This window comes from Heteronotia binoei, chromosome 4 (genome assembly GCF_032191835.1).
Source record: "Heteronotia binoei isolate CCM8104 ecotype False Entrance Well chromosome 4, APGP_CSIRO_Hbin_v1, whole genome shotgun sequence".
Taxonomy (NCBI): Eukaryota; Metazoa; Chordata; class Lepidosauria; order Squamata; family Gekkonidae; genus Heteronotia; species Heteronotia binoei.
This window is the reverse complement of record NC_083226.1, coordinates 109,868,198-109,890,742: the sequence shown is the minus strand read 5'-3', so window position 1 is coordinate 109,890,742 and position 22,545 is coordinate 109,868,198. Positions and strand designations below refer to the sequence as shown.

The 22,545-nt window shown below is 47.6% G+C and overlaps 1 pseudogene; it reads left to right on the top strand.

The window, feature by feature from the left end:
* The first annotated feature begins 8,263 nt into the window (after positions 1-8,263).
* LOC132570628 (U2 spliceosomal RNA) lies at positions 8,264-8,392 on the top strand (annotated as a pseudogene).
* Positions 8,393-22,545: the final 14,153 nt, after the last annotated feature.

The window sequence follows — 22,545 nt, the reverse complement described above, 5'->3', positions numbered from 1 at the left end:
CCTGTACTACTGCAGGGTGGGTAGGGGGCCCGAGAGCCTAAAAGAACTGCGCAGCATGGGCAGGGTTGGGGCTATATATAGCCCCGACGCTCCGCCCGCCACCATTCCCCGGATACCTGGGAAGCTCTCCAGCCTCCCGAGGCTTAAATACAATCCGCATTACACAGCATTGAGCCATGAAGCCCATCTGCCATTCCTGTGGATCGCCTGCACTAAACAGGTGCAGAGGCCTGAGTGCTCACCTGCAAGGTAAGTAATCCCTTGCTCCTTCTGCCACCGCCAATGCCAAGCCTCAGCTTAGGCACTTGCACCCCCCAGGCTACCCGAAGCCCTTGCTGCAGGTCACTCAATTACCCACGTCCGACAGATGGACTCCATCTGGTCGGTACAGCTCTCCCATATCCACCCTAATTCCAGGGTGAGGAAGGAAGGTGCCCAGACCCCCTTCTAAGGCCTGATTTGCTTTTCATCTGGCCTGCTCAATACCCACTGGGTCCCAGGCAACCTGCCAGACTCTTTGCAGTAGAATGGTGGACTAAATTAGACGTACTCCAGGCCACCTCCTCACGATGGCATGAAGATCTGCCACCACCTGCAAGGAAAGGGTCTTCCCTTTCATCAGCCCCAAGTCATTCCCACCAAGGTGGATGACGAGTATGTGAGGCGGAGGTACAGCCCTGGCCACCTTAGACCCTGGCACTTCTGCCACTCAACCACAGCTCACTCGCTCAGTCCCAACTGGGAACCGACTGGAGATCTCCTGGCATAATGGGTGGCCCAAAGTACCATACTGTGCCCGCAGATGAGGATCCGCAGCCTCTCCTGCAAGACACAGCACCTGGAAGGAGAAAACAAAACAAAAATCAACTTGCAAACTGGACACAACACTAACAAACTTGCCCCTAGCCCACTCAGGGAAACACCAGGGGGCGCACATAGGCTCGGTAAACTACCGAACACCAGTGGCCCACCCGTTGGATAGCTGGTCCAGGATAACCCATTGCTGCAGCTGTTGACATGGCACCAATCTGAAAGGAGTGGATACCAAACTTAAACCTCCCCAATCACAACTTGTCTAGTGCCCGCCCCGTAACAGGCCAAAACTGATACATAGTTAGCGAGGACCCGCTCTTATGGCAGAATAGTGGCCCCTCGGCATTCCCCCTGACTGCCACGTACTGTTGCAGAGCTTGCACTGGACATAAGCCCCCCTCCTCACAGGGTCCAAGTGTAACCGTGGTGCCCTTGCGCCCTTGGTCTGTTTTGGACCACTGAACTTGCAACACCACTTAGTCACCCTCAAATTTGACATTGCTACTTTGCAATGCCCAATCATATTGGTCCTTACATGACAGCAGCACAAGCTCACTGACCCTTAGGGCCCAGAAAAAGGCCCTCAGTGCTGCTGCATGGAACAGTGCAATTTTGTAATCCGAACTACACACCTTGGGCCAAACACAGCCCAGCCCCCTAAGCATAGAGGGGGATATGGCTTGACGGGTGTCCGTCCGAACCCTGCATTCCTGTGACAATCCCTTGAGCATCTTTTTCACTCTGAAATCCCCAATAGCTTCAGAAAACCCCTGCACCTTGCTAATAAAAGCTAAGGCTGCCAACTGTCCACGAATAGATTTAACCATTAACCCTCTGGCCTTATGGTGCACGCAAAACTGCATCAAGTGGGGGACTGGAATGGGCCAGCTATCCCCCAATTCTGCCGTATTTCTAAATACCCTAAACTGTAGAGCTGCTCGCTCATACGCTTTCTGTGTACTCGGAGCCAATGCTAACAGAACTACCCTACAGGCTTCAGCCTGCGAAGCTGCCACAGGTCCTGGGGCATCCTCACTAGCCGTGGGTCAGCCTCTGGGGCCAACTGGTGAAAGCGCTCCATCTGTCAGCAAGACAGAGCGTCCGCCACCCTGTTACAAACTCCAGGAACGTGCTTTGCTAAAAGCTTGTTTAATTGAAGGCAGCGTAGCTTAAAGGCCCTAACCAGGTTCATTACTGTACTGACCTGGAGGACAAGTTGATGACGTGAACCACCGCCAAGTTGTCACACCAGAAGTGCACCACTTGATTGGCCAGCTGTGCCCCCCAGAGCCATACCGCCATGACAATGGGGAAAAATTCCAGAAATGTTAAATTCCTGCAAAGGCCACTAGCCAGCCAATCCTTAGGCCACTGCTCATTGCGCCAGCGCCCCTGGAACAAGACCCCAAAACCTGTGGCATCCGAGGATATCTGGTTGGCTTCCACTTTCATATCCTCCCTCCAAAAGGAAACCCCATTGAATGATTCCAAGAATTCTTCCCAAAACTCCAAATTGCCTCACATGCTTGCCATTATTCGCACCCTATAATAGGGAAGGTGCAGGGACCCCATGGCATCACAAAGGCGCCGAAGGAATGCCCTGCCTGGTGTGACCACTCTGCAGGCAAAATTGAGATGCCCCACGAGCTGCTGCAGCTCCAACAGTGACGCCTTATGTTTCCGTTTAAGAGCTGCAAGCCACTCCATGAGCAGCCGAACTTTTTCCTCCGGCAGCCAAGAAGCTTGCTGAAAGGTATCCAACTCCATGCCCAAAAATGTCAGTCATTTAGCTGGGCCCTCAGTCTTTTCATGTGTTAGCAGCACCCTGAGCTCATCAGCCAGCTCCATAAAAAACTCCAATAGCTTGGCACAACGCCCGCTCCCAGCTGTGCCCACGAACAGAAAATCATCCAGATAATGAACCATCTCCTGGCACCCGGATCTAGCCCACAGCAGCCATTCCAGAAAGGAACTGAACCATTCAAAGACTGCACAGGAGATGGCGTACCCCATTGGTAGGGCTCTATCCATATAATATTTCCCCTCAGACTTAAACCCCGACAACTCAAAATCCTCAGGGTGTACTGGTAACGGAAAGACGGAAAGCTGACTTAATGTCATATTTTGGCCATTTCTGCTCCCAGACCACACCCCCGCACCACTTTGACTGCTAGGTAAAAGGAAGTGTATCTAACTGAGCAGAGGTTGTCGGGAATTGCATCATTCACTGATCCAGCTCTGGGTTATGAGAAGTGATGAATAAGCTGATATTAACCAGCTGCCTTTTTAGGCACCACTCCCAATGGGAAGACCCGCAAGCATGGAACTGGGGAGACATCAAAAGGACCGATGACTCGCCCCTCCACACATTCCTTGGCTATCTTAGCCCTGACCACATGTTCAAGCCCTACTACGGAACAAAGGTGGGAAGCCCTACAGGGTGGCCTAGGCCCCTGAAATGGGATCCGGAACCCCAAGATGAACCCTTCCCATAAGTAGGCTCTGTCAGCAATCCTGGGATAGCCCTCCAGGAAATGCCTAAGAACTTTCAGTCAAATGGGACTGGGCCCCTTTGCCATGCGTCTGAGAATTGCCGCCTCCCCCAGGGCGCTTTGCCCCCCCCTTTTTGCCTGGCTTTGCTGCAGGCTGAAAATGCTTGGGACCCGCCACATAACGGGAACTCATGTTTAAATTTACACGCTTTTCGTGAGCACACTCCCGGGGTTGAACTGGCTGGCCCGCTGATGAGTGGGCTACAGAGGCGCCTGGCTGTCTATGAACTAAGTGACTGCTGTCGGCCCTATCCCCAGAATTGGGTTTTGCCGGGAACATCAGCCACAACTGCTGGTTGATTTAGTCCCATGGTAACACAGGGTTAATTGCTGCCCTCATCCTAAAGGCTTCATCGTATTGTAACCAGGCAGCACCTACAAAATGAGTATATGTCCTGTATACAATGTCACAATACTGAAACAAAGGCGCAGCCCTGCATGGCTGTGCCCTGGCAATGGCTCCCGCATATATAAGGAAACCTGGCAGCCAGTTGGCCCAGGTCCGATCCACCTTTCTGCACTTAAGCTTCTCCTTTTCATCCATTTCCTCATTCTTCTTCTCCACCTCTCTATAAAGGAGACTAAATACATTGACGTATTCCCCCCTCAAATTATTTTCCCGTGTCGCGGGGACCAAATGGTCCCCTAAGGGCATTGCAGTATCCCAAAGGGGAGGGCCTGGAAAGGAACTGACCTGTAAGGATTTGGGGGATAACTTCACGCATTCCATTGGGCACTAGGCGACCCCATGGGCTGGGACATCAACATGTGCCTTCCCCATGGGAGAACCCCTGTTGACGCCAAAGGTGCAGAAGTCCCCTGAAGGACTCAGCCCCCACTGAGGCAGTGGGTGGCTGGCCCCAGCTGACTGGGGTACCCTGGACCTGCCCCATAGTGGAACACCCAGTAGCCCACACCGGTCCGGGCTGGGCAGGGAATACCTATTGCCCCCCTTGTTCCATTGGTGCAGTAACCTGAGCCATACCAGAGGACCTTGGCAATGCACCGTGGCCCCATGGGCCCCATGGCCAAGCCTGAGAGTGTTGTGTCAGTGACATTTTACCTTCAACCCCTGATGGCATCACTGCCACTGGTTGGACCAGTTGTTGATGTTCATCGGCTCCTCCTGCTCCTCGCTTTCATTGCCTGGTATCACATCCTTGCTCGTCCCGGCCTCCTGGCTTTGGTCGGGTGCAGCCCTAGAGCCACTGGCCTCCTGTAATGCAGAAAGTCTTGCCAGTACCTCCCTCTCAAATGTGAAGGTTCCCAACTGCCCTGAGGCTCTGCAGCACCCCGACCAAACTGTAGGTGCCCCAGCCGCACCCCTTTCCTTCTCGAAGGCACCCAAACGATCAATTATGGCCTGATGCATACGGCCCTCGTCCTCCAGCTCCTCACCCAAAGCAACTGGGCGGGCCTGCTTCCTAGAGCCTTTAGCAGGCTGTTTGCCCTTAGAAGGGCCTTGCCCCTTCTTAGGCCCCATTACCTGCACTCAGTCGGGCTGCCCCCCCCAAAACAAAAGAAGTGTGCTGGGGGGATTGAATTCACTCACCCCTCCCTGAACAGCCACCCGCTCCTCACCTGTGATGATGATGGGGGGGGGGTGCGTGGCCCTACAGAAGCAACACGCAGCCTGGGCCTCTCCAACCGACCACTACCCTGCCAACTCCTCGCTTCAGATGCCCACGCACCCAGGGACAGTCGCCCAACTGCCCCAAGATCCTGCCACCTGACTCCGGAGGGCCCACTGCTCCACTGGCAGCTACAAACTTCCTTTTGCACTGCCACCCCCTGGGGCCCGCTGGTGCTGCCTTTTGCCTCTGGCGGACCGAGCTGCCGCCATCAGCTGCCCCTCTCCAGCCACCCTTGCTGCTCCACGCCGCTCTCTAAGCCCAGTCGTGCCTCGCCCCCAGAAAGACCGCCGCCGAAAAGGCTGCCACCTCCAACGCTCCTGGCCACGGATGCACGATGTGCCTCTGACCTGGCCAAGAGCCTAAAAGAACTGCATGGCTTGGGCGGGGTCGGGGCTATATATAGCCCCGACGCTCCACCTGCCACCATTCCCCAGATGCCCGGAAAGCTCTCCAGCTTCCTGATCCTTCCGGGGAGGCAAAGGACAGCCGCGTGGCGCATAGCCGCTTTTGCGGCCCGGCCAGGGTGGGGCCAAATTCTGCCCAATCAGGGTCACAAAAGTAACTGATAGTTAAGATAAGGCATAATAAAAACACATCTTCAAAACAGTTACATCTCTAAAATGCATATGTAAAAACACATTAAAAACAGTTAAAACACAGGGCAGGAAGGAGGGATCACTGAGGGAATGCCAGATAACAGGCAAAAGTCTTTACCCACTGCAGAAGACAGTGACAGAAGAGGACAGACAAATATCTCTGAGGTTCTGTAGTTTTTGCACCATAACCAAGAAGGCCCTTTTTGGATTGCAGCTCACCCAATCTCAGAAGGTTGGAGGTACCAAAGTACTGCCTCAGAAGATGGCCATAGTTCGGGGATAGGTTTGTATGGAGGTTGGTAGTGCTTCGGGTATGCTTAAAGGTCAATAACAACATTTAGGTATTGAATTGGGCCTGGAAATAAACTGGTAGCCAGATTAGATGCTGCAAGACTGGAGTGATACGGTCTCTATAAGCCACCCTAGTGGCTGGCTGCAGCATTCTGTATCACTTGAAGGATAGCCTTATATGAAGCATATTGCATTATTACCAAGGCATGAAGCATAGTGGCCAAATCTTTTCTGCCCAGGAAAGGCTACAGCTGCCAACCAGTCAAAGCTGCTAAAAGGCACTCATGGCCACATTTGCCACCTGCTTATCCAGGAGCACTCCCTAGCTATAGACCTATTCCTACAAGGGCAGTGGAACCTCATCCAGAATGGAGTCAGTTAAATTCTGGGTTAGACTTTCCATATACCCATAGTGCTTCTGTCTTGTCAGGCATTCAGTTGAAAGTTTCTACAGCATCCCCGGGATCAGCCAAAAGCATAACATAAAGATGTGTATCATCGACATACTGGGGACAGCCCAACTTGCTGTAAATCTCCAGAGTACCTTACCAAGTAGTTTCATGCATATGTTGAAAAGCACTGGGAACAAGATGCCTTGTGGGACCCCACACATGACCAGGGCCAGCACTAGACTGTCTGGCACACTAGACAAGGCTAACTTCTGGTGCCCCCCCCCACACTGATAATGTTACAGAGTCACATAGTGGGGCACCCAATTTGGTGCCCCCAGAAGACCAGCACCCTAGACAACCACATTGCCTAGTGGCAGAACCAGCCACATCAGAGGCCAAGTGGTCCACATCAGAGGCCAAGTGGTCCAGGAGTGGTCCCCAACACCAGTTTCTGAAACCTACCCTCCAGTTGAGTCTAGAACCACTACGCAATGGTCCCAGTCCCAAACCTGAAAGGCAAACCAGAAGGATGCCATGTTTGACTGTATTCAAAGCTACTGAAAAGTCCAGCAGAGAGATACTCCCTCTCTCCATGTTTCACTACAGGCAATCAACCAGGATAACCAAGACTAGTAGTTCACTTCTGTAACCAAACCTGAAATGGTTTGGAAAATATCCAAAAAATTTGCTTCATTCAGGAATTCTCAATCCCTTCATCTGGATATCCTTATATTTCATATAAATAAATAAATGAGCCAGAAGCTTGCCTCAAACATTCTGCTACTTGAAATACGAACAGAAATACAATCAAAACAGAAATACTAAATATGACTACATGCTATCAAACTGAGATTGTTCATCCCAGATAGTTCCAGCACTTCTGTTTAATGCTGCATGTAGAAACATCAATGCTTCTCTTGTTGTTGTTTAAGATTAACAAGAGTGTGATTCTAATAGGTTGTAGTTTGTGTTTTAAAATCTCTCAAAATGTCTTGAAGATCATTAGCTGAATGAGCTCTAATGTAAGCAGCATCACAATACTTTTTAAAAAGATTGCAATAGCAGTTATCCTTACAAGACAATTCCTTTTATTTATTTTTTTAGTTGGAAAAGATGTATAGCAGATGTCCATTTTGATTTTCAAAACTAAAGAAATAGCACATTTTCCAGCCTCCTGACCTTAGCAGAAACCCAGATGAAAGTTGCTGGGCTTGTTTTTTAAGTGCCTGTGACTAATGAGAGCTTGTTGTTTGAACTCCTGATGTGTAGCATTTTGTTGATAAAGGTCATTTAAAATTACATTAATCAGAACAAATAACATTTCATATTATTCATTATAAATCTGGAAGCATCTGATGAAGAGAGCTCTGACTCATGAGCTTGCGTAGAACTAAATTCTGTTAGTCTAAAAAGTGCCCCTAAACATGTTTTTTTTTTAAATTGCTATAGACTAGCATAGCTACCCATTTCAAATGATCACTATTATGCTATTTCCCTATTTTGAAAACCAAGGACAAGCCATAGGTTATTGGTGAGAGAAGTATTTCTCATCCGAATAAGCCAGCTCATCATAAAGAATGGGTCTCTGACTTACTGAGGGCTCCCATTTGTGCCCTAAGGAGGGTAGCTTGCTGGTCCAGGCACCATTTTGGCTGGCATCCTTCAGCACTATGTGACTTGCATGGCCCCTTTGCATCCTTCCCCTGGTTGCTCAATCAGGCAGCTGCCTAGGCAGTCCTTGGGGACAAGTAGGCAGACCTGTGACAGCTGGTTTTCATTCCAGTCTGCCTGCATGGCTTAAACACAGCCTTCCTGAGGCCTGGTCCACATTCTTATTTAGTGGCTTTCCCACCCAGCCATCCCTGGCTTTAGTTACATGGGTTTTCTGGGTCTCAATTGCATGGTTTCTTTCATTGCCTTTGTCCATACCATAGACCTTTATTGGCATTGATATAAGAATACAGTATACTTTAAAACCAACAGTAACAGCTTCTCGGCCTTTTGGCTAAGACCAAGTGTAGTATCTGTTCATTGCCTTTGTCACAATTGTTCGACTTTCTTATTCTACCATTGTCACAACTTGTAGATGGTTTTAGCATTGGGCTGGATCTTTTTGAAGGAAAATTGGGCCTGAGTGCCCTATAATAAGGGACCTTGGGAGTATGGGGTAAAGAGGCATGCCCAGCTCAGGGGCTGCTGGTCTCCCCCTCCCCCAGGTGGAAGGGGATCACAGTGGCCTGTGCCCAGGTGCTCCTATATTGCTGCTATCCCAGGTTCTTCTCCTCAGCAGGTGGACTGAGGGACAGAGTTTTCACACTGGCTGGTAGGTGAGTGGTTCAATGTCTTCGATCCATTGCTTTATGACAAGCCAAACCTTTCACAGCTTTAACCAATAAAAGTTCTGGCCTATTTTACCCACACATGACATTGGTGATTGTTTGTCTGGCATCCAGTCAATCCCTTTCACCACTGCATCTACAACATAAAACTGCATGATTGGTATGAAAAAGTTATCTACTGTAACTCACCACCATAGCTCATGTTTTTCTATTCATTTGGCCCTCAAGGTTCAGCATCTTATATATATATATATATATATATATATATATATATATATATATATATATATATATATATATATATATATATATATATATACACCCTTTTGTGGTGGCAAAATGGAGCACCCTGATTAATTGGGACTGTGTTACATCAACCTTTGGCCAGCCAAATCATCAATAAAAGTCTGTTGCATTCCATTGGCTGATTGTGGGAGGGAAACAGCTACAGAAAGTCTTCCCCCAATGGGCTGAGGGCTCCTGGGTCTTCCTGGTGAGTATGTAAAAGAAAGTGAGCAGATCTCCTCTGTTCGGAATTGCTCTGTTTCATTTTCCTCATGAAGTTGGTTGAAATACAGCAAATGGTTACATTCAGCAGTTCCAGTGAATAAATTGTCCAAGTAACTAAATTGCCGTAGTGAAATTACAAAAGTGTATGCTTACAAATTGTTTATTTGGCTGCTTTGTGTGAGATAGAGTGTGTGTGTTCACTTTCATTTAGTGGAAATGCAGTCAGCTGCTGGGGGACAAGGAAATGAAGACTATACAGGGGAACAGCATTGCCATATTTGTATTTTTGAGGGGATGGGAAAGTCTTCTGGCTCTACCCCCAAAGTCCCCAGGTATTTTCTGAGTTGGACTTGGCAATTATACAGCCAAGCTTGGTTCTATCAGTGAAAGGCACACAGTGATTCCTGGATATAAGTTATATCGGAAGGATAGGGAGAGAAGGGTTGGAGGTGGGGTGGCTCTGTATGTCAGAGAGGATATACGGTCCAGTAAGACTGAGGTCTGAGAATTAGATTCCCTTTTAGAAATGCTTTGGGTTGAAATAGAAGGCCCAAAAGGAAATTTAACTATGGGAGTTTGTTATCGCCCACCAAATCAAGAGAGAGAGGACAATTATAATATGATGGAAGGCTTAAAGATAGTGGCTAAACATAAAAACTGTGTCGTAATAGGTGATTTTAACTACCCGCAGATTGATTGGGTCAATATGTGTTCTGGTCGAGAGAAAGAGATAGAGTTTCTTGATGCTCTCAATGACTGTGCTATGGAGCAGATGGTCTCAGAACCTACCAGGGGTGAGGCGATCCTAAGTAATGCCCAAGACTTGGTGAGAGATGTAAAAGTGATTGCGCCACTTGGGAGCAGTGACCATAATGTTATTGATTTCACCGTTTGTATAAATAGGGAGTTGCCCCAAAAGACCGGCAGAACCACATTTAACTTTAAAAGGGGTAAATTCTCTGAGATGAGGAGGCACGTGAGGAGGAAACTGAAAGGAAAGGTAAATACAGTCAAAACCCTTGGGGAAGCTTGGAGACTATTTAAAACTATAATCCTAGAAGCTCAGATAAAATACATACCACAAGTTAGGAAAGGCACAAACAGGCATAAGAAAAGGCCTGCATGGTTAACAAACAAAGTAATGGAAGCTGTAAAAGGTAAGAAGGACTCCTTAAAGCGGTAGAAAACCAGTCCAAGTGAGATTAGTAAAAGGGAACACAGGCTGTGGCAAATCAAATGCAAGACTGTGATCAGGCAGACAAAAAGGGACTATGAGGAGCATATTGCAAAAAACATAAAGACCAACAATAAAAATTTCTTCAAATATATTAGAAGAAGGAAACCAGCCAGGGAGGCAGTGGGGCCCTTGGATGACCATAGGATAAAAGGATTACTGAAGGAGGATAGGGAAATGGCTGAGAAGCTGAATGAATTTTTTGCCTCCGTCTTCACTGTGGAAGATGAGAACTTTTTGCCCGCCCCAGAACCACTAATTTTGGAAGGGGTGTTGAAAGACCTGAGTCAGATTGAGGTGACAAAAGAGGAGGTCCTACAACTGATAGACGAATTAAAAACTAATAAGTCACCGGGTCCGGATGGCATACATCCAAGAGTTCTGAAAGAACTCAAAGTTGAACTTGTGGATCTTTTAACAAAAATCTGTAATCTTTCATTGAAATCTGCCTCCGTTCCTGAGGACTGGAAGGTAGCAAATGTCACCCCCATCTTTAAAAAGGGTTCCAGAGGAGATCCAGGAAATTACAGGCCAGTCAGTCTGACTTCAATACCGGGAAAGTTGATAGAAAGCATTATCAAGGACAGAATGTGTAGGCACATTGATGAACACGGGTTATTGAGGAAGACTCAGCATGGGTTCTGTAAGGGAAGATCGTGCCGCATTAACCTGTTACATTTCTTTGAGGGGGTGAACAAACATGTGGACAAAGGAGACCTGATAGATGTTGTTTACTGTGACTTCCAGAAAGCTTTTGATAAAGTTCCTCATCAAAGGCTCCTTAGAAAGCTTGAGAGTCATGGATCCTCTTGTGGATCAAAAACTGGCTGAGTAATAGGAAGCAGAGAGTGAGTATAAATGGGCAGTCTTCGCAGTGGAGGATGGTAAGCAGTGGGGTGCTGCAGGGCTCAGTACTGGGTTCCATGCTCTTTAACTTGTTCATAAATGATTTAGAGTTGGGAGTGAGCAGTGAAGTGGCCAAGTTTGCGGATGACACATAATTGTTCAGGGTGGTGAGAACCAGAGAGGATTGTGAGGAACTCCAAAGGGATCTGTTGAGGCTAGGTGAGTGGGCGTCAATGTGGCAGATGAGGTTCAATGTGGCCAAGTGCAAAGTAATGCACATTGGGGCCAAGAATCCAGCTACAAATACAAGTTGATGGGGTGTGAACTGGCAGAGACTGACCAAGAGAGAGATCTTGGGGTCGTGGTAAGATAACTCACTGAAAATGTCAAGATAGTGTGCGTTTGCAATAAAAAAAGGCCAACGCCATGCTGGGAATTATTAGGAAGGGAATTGAAAACAAATCAGCCAGTATCATAATGCCTCTGTATAAATCGATGGTGCGGTCTCATTTGGAATACTGTGTGCAGTTCTGGTCGCCGCACCTCAAAAAGGATATTATAGCATTGGAGAAAGTCCAGAAAAGGGCAACTAGAATGATAAAAGGGCTGGAACACTTTCCCTATGAAGAAAGGTTGAAACGCTTGGGACTCTTTAGCTTGGAGAATCGTCGACTGCGGGGTGACATGATAGAGGTTTACAAGATAATGCATGGGATGGAGAAAGTAGAGAAAGAAGTACTTTTCTCTCTTTCTCACAATACAAGAGCTCGTGGGCATTCGATGAAATTGCTAGCAGACAGGTTAAAACAGATAAAAGGAAGTACTTCTTCACCCAAAGGGTGATTAACATGTGGAATTCACTGCCACAGGAGGTGGTGGCGGCCACAAGCATAGCCACCTTCAAGAGGGGTTTAGATAAAAATATGGAGCAGAGGTCCATCAGTGGCTATTAGCCACATTGTATGTATATATATATATATATATATAATTGGGGGGGGGGCACTGTGTGGCACAGAGTGTTGGACTGGATGGGCCATCGGCCTGATCTAACGTGAATTCTCTTATGTTCTTATGTAAGGCTGGGGGAGGAGGCCTTCCAGGCCTATGTTGGCCTTCGAGGGATAACTCATTGGGGCCAGTCCTGGCTAGAGTTGCCAGGTCCAGGTTGTTGGGAAATTCCTGGAGATTTTGTGGTGGAGTCTATGGAAGTCAGACTTTGGGGAGGGGAAAGACTTCAGCTAAATATAATGCCATAGAGTCTACCCTCCAAAGTAGTTATTTTCTCCATGGGGAAAGAGATCTGTTGTCTGGAGTTCAGTTGTGATACCAGGATATCTTCAGCCTTCTCCTAGAGGTTGCCTACTCTAGGCTTGGCAGCATCCTCTGGGTGACTTGATACCACCTGACTGGCATGAATTAACTAGGCCTAGCAGCTTGCTTCTGTTCAGAAAATACAAATAAAGACTTTGATATACTGGCTAACAATATTTAGTACATTTTTAAGTCATATAAATCCCTTTAAACACAATATAAAGTTCAGCTTTACAAGACTGCAAAGAAAAGTCCATCCAGTGAGCACCTGGATGTAGGTTCATTTTCTCAAAAGGCTTCCTCAGGAGTATTTCTATTTTCTTCAAAGTTATCAGTTTCTTATTACAATTCAATATTAATATTGGGAGCCAGCCAGGCCTTAACATCGTTTCTAAACAGATGCAAAAGCCATCTGAATTGGGCTGGCAAAATAATAATAATAATAATAATAATAATAATAATAATAATAATAATAATAATAATAATAATAATAATAATAATAATAAATTTTATTTATATCCCGCCCTCCCCGCCTAGGCAGGCTCAGGGCGGCTGACAAGAGTTCGATAAAATTATACAATATAAAATATACAATATAAGGTAATTTAAAACAACATTTAAGTTATACATTGATTTAAAACAACAATCTAAAACCAGTTCCAAATGTCTGGATCATTCCATAGTTTAAACGGCGGTGATCTTCCTGATGTTATCTGTACACTTGTATTATGGCAGGGGTCACTAGATAAATAGTTGGTAATTAAACAGCCATCCTATCAAGTTCTACAAACGCCTGCTTGAAAAGGATGGTCTTACAGGCCCTGCGGAATTGGTCCAAATTCCGCAGGGCCCGTACCTCCTCCGGAAGTTGATTCCAAAGGCACGGGGCTATAACAGAGAAGGCCCGTGCCCGTGTACTCTGTAATTTCGCCTCCTTTGGCCCAGGGATAGTCAGCGTGTTCTTCCCTGCCGACCTCAGTGCTCTTTGGGGCTCATATGGGGCTCATACTCTGCAACCTTCTTATTTTCTTCAGAATTTCTCATTCTAGAACAAACCATGGTGACTATAGCAAGCTACAACACAAAGCTGAATGGAAGTGGATAACTTTTTAAAGTTTTACATGAATAATTTTTAAAAATACATTATTGATTATTATCAAGAATTTACCTCTCAATCCCACTTAAGTTTTTATATCTATACTAGGGGCAAGCCAATCCTGAACCCTTTCTCTAACTACATGCAAAAGCTTTCTGAATTTTACTGGCAAAATGCTCTCTCCAAAAAGCTTGAAAACTAACTCTACTTAAAGAAAACTATTCTGGGTAACTCCATGCAGCTGTGTCTTGGATATCTCTTTCTTAAAGGTATAAGACACAGTGATATAGTAAATATTCATACATGGTGTTTAGTTAGATCCCCAGGGGAAGAAATAAGTTTCTGGTATGATTTTAAAACGTTTAAATACTTCATCCATGTATCATTGAAGGGGATAGTGCTGCAGTTATTTAGTAAATGTAAGAAATAGAGCCCAGTTCATCTCTTTAAATTATCATATTTAAGGTACATTTCATTGGAAGTATTACATATGGTTTCAGCCCACAATGACTTTGACAGCCACTGTGACTTAACAGTCAGTGCTTCAGGGCAGGGTTTGCCAGACCCAGGTTCCTACTATGGAAGCTGACTGGAGGATTTTGGACCAGTCACAAACTTTCAGCCTAACCTGCCTCACAGGGTTGTGCAAATCAAAAGGGAGAGAGGAAAATTATTTAAGCTGCTTTGGTCCCCACTATGGAGAAAGACTAGAGGGATGGGGGGAGAAGATGGAAAGCTGAAATCAGAGGCCAGATAAAAGTAGGTTAACGGTTGGTTGGGAAGGAGAGAGGGTTGCCAATTCCAGGTTGGGAAATTCTTGGAGATTTGAGGGGTGGATCCTGGAGAGGGTGGGGTTTGAGGAAGAGTGAGAACTCAGACAAGTACGCCATAGTCTCCACCCCCACCCCAAACCAGCCAATTCCTCCTGGGGAACCATTATTGCCAATCTCGAGCTGTGATCACTCAGAACTACAGCTGCTCTCCAGATGGGCAAATATCAGTTCCCCTGGAGAAAATGGTACACTCTGAGTCATTATACCCTGCTGAGGGCACGCACCTAGGACAGCCAGTGCGACATGGCAGTTGGCACTTCAGAGTAAAATCTGCCGGACCCAGTTTCTTGCTGTGGAAGCTGACTGAGCAATTTTGGACCAGTCACAGAGTTTCAGCCTAAGCATTGTTTTGCAGATCAAAAGGGGGAAGAGAAGAATGATGTAAGTTGCTTTGGTCCCGCTGCAGAGAAAGACTTCATTTTTCCTAGATAGAAGCTTCAGGGAAGGAGGAGGAGATGGAAAACAATGTACCCCATCTCTTTTGCCCCCATCCCTTCTTTCCCAAGATACCCCTCCTCTGATAACCTTCCCCACATACTTTCTCCATTTCCCTTTCCAACAGTTGCCTTCTCGACATACCTTGCCCCCCTGTATAAGGGGCTGCCCTTATACCGAATGCGGAGGCTGCAGCTAGTGCAGAATGTGGCGGCCAGGCTGTTGGTGGGACTACCGCGGTGGGAACATGTGCAGCCTGGGCTGCGGGAGCTGCACTGGCTGCCGATTGTGTACCGAGTTCGCTATAAGGTGCTGGTTATTACCTTTAAAGCCCTATATGGCCGAGGACCTGCCTACCTTAGGGACCGCCTCTCCCCATATGTTCCTCAGAGAGCACTGAGATCTAGTTCTCCAAATCTTTTAACAGTCCCTGGACCAAGGGAGGCTAGATTGAAAACGACGAGGGAGCAAGCCTTCCCAACAATGGCTCCCCAATGGTGGAATCAACTGCCAGAGGAGGTGCGAGCCCTGCGAGACCTAAATCAGTTTCGCAGGGGTTGCAAAACTGTCCTCTTTCAGCTCGCTTTAAGATGAAACCCGGGAAATGACATCTAGCCATCCTACACATAGTCTGAACTGTAGCACCGAAATTCATAATTTATAATGGTTTAACTGTCTATTTAATTTTAACTTAATTTATGAGTGTATTTTAACTATTTTAATGTAACTATTCTAATTGTTTTATAGTACTGATTGTATTTTATCGTAATCATGGTTCATACCATGTCCTGTTAGCCGCCCTGAGCCTGCCTTTGGCGGGGGAGGGTGGGATATAAAAATAAAATAATAATAATAATAATAATAATAATAATAATAATAATAATAATAATAATAATAATAATAATAATAATAATAATAATAATAATTATTATTATTATTATTATTATTATTATTATTATTATTATTATTATTATTATTATTATTATTATTATTATTATTATTATTATTATTATTATCTTTCCCTTCCCTCACCAGCCGTGCCCCCCCCAGGCCATGAAACCCACCCATAGCAAATTTCTAGTATCCATTGTATTTCTCCCCACAATGGACCTTATTACCAGTATATAATAAGGCTTTTGTACCACAAACAGAAAACTGCTCGAAAGCCTTCCAGAACAAATATTTTCAGAAAACTAGCAAATGAAGTGAGTCATATGCCCATGGCTTATTTTATGTGTGTGTGTAGCAGGAACTTCTTTTCGTATTAGGCCACCAGATGAGAGTGCACCCATCATGGCACGGGGCTTCATTTCCCCCCCTCTCTTTCCTATCCTTTCTCCTACATCCCAGGTTACTTCTGTCTGCCATTTTGTCCTCTTCTTTTAGGCCACACTCCCCTGATGTAGCCAATCCTCCAAGAGCTTACAGTAGGCCCTGTAATAAGAGCCCTGTAAGCTCTTGGACATGGAAGACATGGAAGTAGTGACAGATTTCACATTTCTGGGATCCAAGATAACTGCAGATGGTGACTGTAGCCACGAAATTAAAAGATGTTTGCTCCTTGGGAGGACAGCTATGGCAAACCTAGGCAGTAGAATAAAAAGTAGAGACATCACCCTGCCAACAAAAGTCTGTATAGTCAAAGCGATGGTATTTCCAGTAGTAATGTATGGCTGTGAGAGTTGGACCATAAGGAAGGCTGAGTGCCGAAGAATAGATTGCTTTTGAGCTGTGGTGCTGGAGAAGAATCTTGAGAGTTTCTTGGACTGCAAGAAGATCAAATCAATCAATCCTAAGGGAAATCAACCCAGACTGTTCCCTGGAAGATCAGATGTTGAAGCTGAAGCTCAAGTACTTGGCCACCAAATGAGAAGGGAGCACTCACTGGAGAAGATCCTGATGCTGGGCAAGACAGAAGGCAAAAGAAGAAGGGGAGAGCAAAAGATGAGATGGCTAGACAGCATTACTGATGTAACTAACACGAAATTGAGCAGACTTTGGAGGATGGTGGACGACAGGAGGGCCCGGTGTGACTATATCCATAGGGTCGCATAGATTCGGACTCGACTGTGCGACTGAACAACAACAAGGTCCGGCCCCTCCCAGCCAAGCCGGCTTGCCGGCGCTCAGGCTGGGGGCCGTTGTTGCCTCCCTGGAAGGAGGGAGGGGCGACATCACCCGACATCCGGGTGCTTGTCCTGGGCGCGGAGCCAGGGCTTTATAAGCCTCGGCTCCCGCCCTCTTTCACGCAGTTCCTTTGGGCTCTCTGTAGGAGAGCCACGTGCCGGTCGGGTTGCTTGACGAGGCCTTATTGGCCTGGGAACTGCTTGGCGCGTGCGGCTCCTGATCACCGACAGGGGAAAGGCGCGAGCGGCGGCTTTTTCTTCGGCATCGGAGGCGCGAGCGAGGCTGAGCGGCGCTGTGAAGCCGGGTTTGCCTGGGCGCCGGGTGGTTGGGAGGCTGGGGCTGGGGCTCGCGAGCGCAGCGGACTATACCTGGCCCTTGGGTCGTCCGGGGGTTCCCCCCTCTTCGGCCATTCCTTCCCCTCACATCGAGGGAAGCGTGCGCAGCGGTCCCGTTGGCGGGCAGCGCGCCAGTGGGTGGTAAGGGAGGCTTCTGCCTCGTGGTGATGCGTCAGGGCCCTACAGTTGGATTTGTTTCAGGGCATTTGGGCGCGTCGGTTGCTCCCTGGTGGATCTGACTGGAAGAGGCACTGGTTGGGATTGAAGGTTTGGCACCCATCCCCCCCCTTCTTTCGCTCCTCCCTTCGAGAAAGCCATTCTGCACCACTGAGGAGCCACCCCACCCCCCTCCACCCCTCCCCTCAGGCTTCTAGGCTACTGGGTGGCTCAGTATAAAGGTCTGGGCACCTAGCCATTCATTCCTGGTCTGTACCAGAGTTAGTCTCAGTGGTGTGGGGTTTTTTGTGGTGGAGGCACTGCTTTGGTGCAGCCTTTTGCCATACACCTTTGGGTGCTTGAGTGGTCCTGTGGATTTGGAGTATCCAGGTGGGTGGCAGACGTTGTTACTTGGTGGCCTGCGTGCTAGAAGCAAGCAGTATGGCTCCAAAAAAAGGCCAGGGCAAGTCCAAGGGAAAGCAGCCCGCTCGCCCACCCCGGGGGCGTGGCCAACCCGGCCCACCGGCCGAGGAACCGGGGCAAGTGGAGAGGGTGAGACTTGCTATTATGAATCAATTAGATGCCTTGGAGCAGGATAGAGTTGCCAGGGGCGCTCCCATTTGGGAGAGGCGTCGCCGTGCCTCTGGCCGGTCGGCTCGGCTCACGTTTGAGACAGAATTGCTCGCACGTTTATCTGCCTTGCAGGGCGGGCCACCTGAGCCTGAAGTGCCGCTGGAGCCGGACCAAGAGGAGGACCCAGAGGAGGGCCCATCTGGTGTAGCAACGGGAGCTGGTGGAGCCGGGGCAGCCGGTGGCGGCATGCAACAGACCCCTGGAGGCGCCGGTGTCTGGTCGGGCATTGGTGATGGTGGTAAGCCCCCTCTCCTGCCAGTTCAAGGGTGGCCGTGGGGCCCCATCCAGTTTCCTCCCCCCCCAGCGGCGGCGGGTGGGGTGGCGTGGGGACCAGGGCAGCCGGGAGTTTTGGAGCAGTCGGGTCCAGCCCAGCCATGGGCTTGGGGTGTTCCAGGAGCTAGTCATCTCACCGGTACGTTTTTTCCCCCAAGCGGTCAGGTGGCGGGTTCTGGGGCACCGGCAGCGGCCCCCGCCGCTCCGCCCACGCCAGGTGTTCTGCCTTGGGGCGGTCAGCAGGTGGCTCATTTTCAAGGGGTGTGGCCGGCGGTGCAGGGTAGTGGGTGGTTCTATCCCCCCAACCCTTATGCTAGCATCCCTTTCCACGTCCTTCCTTACGGTGATACCTCCTTGCCTTTGGGGGATCATTTGACAGCTGCCACGCGTGAGAAGATTCTCCGCAGTGAGTATGTGGACGTGTTTAGCCTCCTTTTCCGAGAGCTCAAAAAGAAAAGCAAGGAGGAGCTCGATGACAAGGAGAAGGAAAAACTAAAGCGTAGGAAGGTGGACAGGTCCTGGGCAAACTGGTTGCCTGGATTCCTGATCTACGCTGGAGTTATTGCGAGAGCACAGCCGGCCCGGGAGGCCGCCCTTTTCCAGTACATAGACATTGTCTATAGGGCTTATACGGACTTCGTTGGTGCAGCTTGGCTGCAGTACGACGAGGCTTTCCGTATGAGAGCCGCGGTTAACCCAGGGATGGCGTGGGACCAAATAAATCAACAGCTGTGGTTGCAGCTGATGGCCCCGGCAAAACCTAATGCTGGAGATAGGTCTGATAGTGGCCACATTGTGCAACGTTCACAGCAACAGCAGTCTACTACAGGGGCCCGCGTTTCCGCGGGCCAGCCGGTTCAAACCCGGCTGTTATGTTGGGAGTTCGCATCGAAGGGTGTGTGCCCCAGGAAACCCTGTAAGTTCCGACACGAGTGCCCACTCTGCAGCGGGGCCCATGCGCTTTCGGCGTGCAGCAGATCTAAGCCCAGAGCGGGTGGCAGGCGTCCCGGAGGCAGCGGTGGGAGTCAGCAGCCCCCTGGAAAAGGGGCCCAGCCCCATCCGCCTGTTGTCTTTATACCCGTGTAAGGCAGATGCTACCTACTTACAGGACGGGTTCACTTTGGGGTTTCGAATTCCCTATAGGGGGCCTAGGGCCCCCTTTTTAGCTCCCAATTTGCGGTCAGTTGTAGGGCTTGAGCATGTGGTCCGGGCAAAAATAGCTAAAGAATGTTTGGAAGGTAGGGTCCTCGGACCCTTCGACGCGCCGCCGGTTCCCACATTGAGGGTATCCCCTTTGGGGGTTGTGCCCAAGAAGGCGCCGGGTGAATATCGCATTATTCACCACCTGTCTTACCCTAGGGGGGCATCGGTGAACGACGCCATCCCTGAGGAGCTATGCTCAGTGCGTTATACTTCTTTTGACCAGGCGGTCAAAGTAGTCAGGGGTTGCGGGGTGGGGGCGGAGATGGGAAAGTGCGACATCAAGTCTGCATTTCGGATTGTAACCGGCAAGATGGCGCTGTGAAGCAGGGTCTGTTCACGGAGCTCCGTTGAACACTCTGTTTTGGTAGGCTTCCTGGGGGATACCTTGTTGTATACCCCCTAATAGAAGCGTCTGGGGACGCTTCTCAGTCCGAGGAGCTGGCAGAGAATCTGGGGGGAAGCGGAGGCTTCCCCCGAGAGCTCAGCCTTTCCCGCTGACAGGAGCCTTCCAACGCCGGTGCGTCAAACTGGGCCGCCGGGAAGGAGCAGACAGGGCTTTGAACTCCAACTTTTTTTCTTGCCTAACTGGATAAACGAAGCAGATATTGAAGAAGCAGGAACTTAAGCCTTTTTCGTTAAACTGGATTTTAAAATCTTCAAGTGCAGCGGTGAGTCCGAGCGGAAGGCGAAAAGACGAGACGCGGCTTGCTAAGCGTGAGAGAGCCGGGTGTCACTAGCGGACGGCCGCCGAGGCTGAGACAGCGAGGCTTGGTACGTTTGATACAGAAGGGAGAGATCTGGGGACCCCCCTTATTTGTTCTAGACTTTTTAATAACTTTGGCAAAGAAGTTTGAGCAGATAAGAGGGGGCTGGAAACGAAGGTGGTTGTCTCGGGGGACTGTGAGGATGTTTGAGAAGTGAAACAGAAAGTTTCGGAGAAAACTTCTTGATTCGCCATTTCTTGGGAAGCCGCGGGGCTTGGTAGGGACTTTAAGAAAAGAAGGGGGGATTAACAAATGAAGCCAAGAGCAGAACCTCATTCATAACACTTTCAAGCCTGTCAGAAACTGTAAAACAAAAGAATAGGAAGACTGTAAGCTGACAAGTGGGCTGACAACTGGGCTTCTGGTGCGACAAACTGGAATGGTAGAGAAACCCCCTCCTGGCATTTTCTTAGAGTTAAGATGGCGACGGACGGCAGAGAGAGAACTGTGTAAGAAGAAACTTGGTAGGGCACAGCAGACAGTGGAATACAAAAAATTGGATTAATGGTCCGTGAAAGTAAGAGAAACGGCTAGAACCTGTGGAAAAGGCCCGCTGGAGAGTTTAGAAGGTGTAAAGGGGGAAGAGACAGTTCTTAGCTGTATTTAGCGGCTGCTTCTTCCCTGAAGAGTGGTTAAAGACAACTCACACAAGAGGAAGATTTAAGAAGATTAGAAGAAAAGAAGATTTGTAAAAGAAGAAAGAAAGAAAGACAAGGGAGAAAGAAGAAAGAAGAAAAGGGACTGTAAAATTAGACTATTGGTGATTATTGGCTACTGGTTATTATATTAAGATATACATTGTAGAATATATAATCTGTTTATTTAAGGAAATTCTATACTGAGTGTATATTGAGCAATAAGGCTGTAGGAACTGATTGGTTGAATGATTAGGGGTTGGTAGTTGGTTAATTAGACTAAATTAGACTAAATTAATTTACTGACTTATTAATAACCTGATTAACCAATTAACTGATTCATTGATTTATTGATTTATGTTCAGACTGATTTCTACTGATTATTGATTATTGATTATTGATCATTGTTGCCGAGATTGATATCATTGATATTAATTTGTCTTGACTGAGCTGCTTGAAATTGAGTTTGAGGAATGATTACTGTATATGGTGCCAGGGCAAGCTCAGACGTCTAGAACCTAGTAGGTTATAGATTAGGTGTGCAGAGTACAGAGTCCACACTAATCTAGAGGTCTTGGGTGCTTTGTTTAGATTTGTGCCTAAAGTAGGATACTGGGAAAGCTATTAGGAGGGAGAGACTAGAAATGGAAACTAAAATTAAAAAACTGGGTCAAGCCACTCCCCCTGGGGGGAGTAAAGTAGGAACATCTATAGGTAATCAAGATTCAATAGAAAAACTCCAAAATATAATGACGGCTGGATTCAAACAGAATCAAGAAGCGTTGGAAGAAGTTAAGACACAATTATTAACCGAAATCAAGAAAACTAATGAGCAGGTTGTGGAATTTCAGAAACAGCTACTAGTTAATACCCAACAAATGCATGAACTCTCAGCTAAAGTTAGGGATCTTCAAGATCAAGAAGAAATCACCTCTGCAGATATACAGGAAAATAAGGCCAGTATGTCCGAGTTAGAAAACAGGGTTGCCAGACTCGAAATGGAAAAATCTGCGTATATTCTTAGATTCCAAAACTTTCCGGAGGAAAAAGATGAGAATGTAGAGAATAAGATTGTCGATCTGTTAAACTCAGAAGAAGAACAAGAATTCTTGAAGCAAGGTACATCAGAAATTGAGTGGGCCAGAAGAGTGTCTTCGGCGTACACCAGGAAATTAAACATTCCTAGAGAAATCCAAGTTAAATTCATCCGTACTGCGATATGTGAAAACATTTTGAGTTCAATCAAAAGAAAACCCCTGACTTGGGAAGAAAAAGAAATTAAAGTTTTAAGAGATATCCCTTGGTCCATAAGAAAAAGAAGATTTGGATATAAAAAACTGACTAGTTGGCTTATGAAACACTCAATACAATACAAATGGTTAATTCCAGAAGGACTCTTCTTTACGTATCAATCCAACAGATATAACATAACATCAGTTGAAAAAGCGGAAGACTTCTGGAGGAAACAGATAGAAGGACAATGCCAAGACTCAGACTCAACGGAAGATAGAGAAGAAGAAGAAGAGGAGCACAAAGG